We start from the raw sequence: 1,249 nt of genomic DNA on the forward strand, positions 1-1,249 counted from the left end.
CTGCCCAGCCACATGGGGCTTCTTCAGGAGCTTGCCTGCTTTTCTGTGAAGAGCCAAAGTTGGAATTTATTGACAGAGAGGATGTCCAGGTTGGATCCTGGTGTGTAACATTAGATCTGGTTGGATTCTCCCATGACTTGCTCACTTTCCTGACATTACAAGATGATCCTATATGCTGCTCCAGGCATTGCATGTACACAACCGTCTTGCCATCTCCATAGGTAACATGGAAGGGTTAGGGACCACTTGTAGGAGCTGAATTCTGACCCTGGGGTCTGGGCTGGCTATGGATGGAGTTGGTGCTTCTTGGTGGAGCCCAGCTGTGAGGGCATCTGCAAAAATGAGACCCTTGGGGACCAGCACCGTCACTGTGTTTTACCATTGCTGGAGTTTATTCCCCCTTTGCAGGACACAGCCTCGCCTCAAGCGTCCCTCTGTCCTCATCCCCACGCACTGGGAGATGCTTAAGGCTGCTGGCAGTGACAGTTCCTCATGGAAAGAGCTGTTTCCTGCTGCTGTTACAGAGGATTGGGAGGTTTGGAAAAGCTCCCTAGCAGCCCAGGATTTTTTTTTTGTCCCCAATTTTCTTCTAGCTCTGTCCAGTGCTATAGCTCACCTACATCCCAGCATGGCAGAGACTCTGGCAGAAACCTGTTCCTTGGATTCCATATGGGATATTTTTCTCAATATCTTTCCTCACTTGGAGAACAAGGGCATATTAACAGCAATTTATTACTAGTAGTAGTATTAGACCAGGCTATAATTAATTCCTTATCAAGTTAAAGGTGCCAAATTTGACAGGGTTTTTCTTTGCTTGTTTCATTGCCTTGAGCTTGATTTTATTGCATGCTATTATATCTTAATTTGAAAGGGAGAAAGTTAATTACTGCATGGACTTTGTGTGTTGCTAATTACAGCAACACCAGATCTTCACATGTGTTGATTAATGCTCCTCTGGGAAGTGGGGATTCCTGCCTTGGTCTTATCTGTTCCCATCATTAATATCTGTACCATGGCATGCACAAGAGGACTGGGGGATGGAGGCTGTGGGCCTCTGTAGCCTTTGCTGGGATGTCATAAGTGTCCAGCAGACACCCCTGGCCCTCCACAAATTACCGGTGTTCTGCAGTTTCTCTAGGCACTGTCAAGTCTTTCTCTTGACCGACTCTTTCTCTTGGATTTGTCCCCAAAAAGCAAAACCACTATGGCTTTGTATGAAAAGACAAAGGAGGTGTCAAGAGACAGGACG

Source organism: Serinus canaria, chromosome 21 (genome assembly GCF_022539315.1).
Source record: "Serinus canaria isolate serCan28SL12 chromosome 21, serCan2020, whole genome shotgun sequence".
In the NCBI taxonomy this organism is placed as follows: Eukaryota; Metazoa; Chordata; class Aves; order Passeriformes; family Fringillidae; genus Serinus; species Serinus canaria.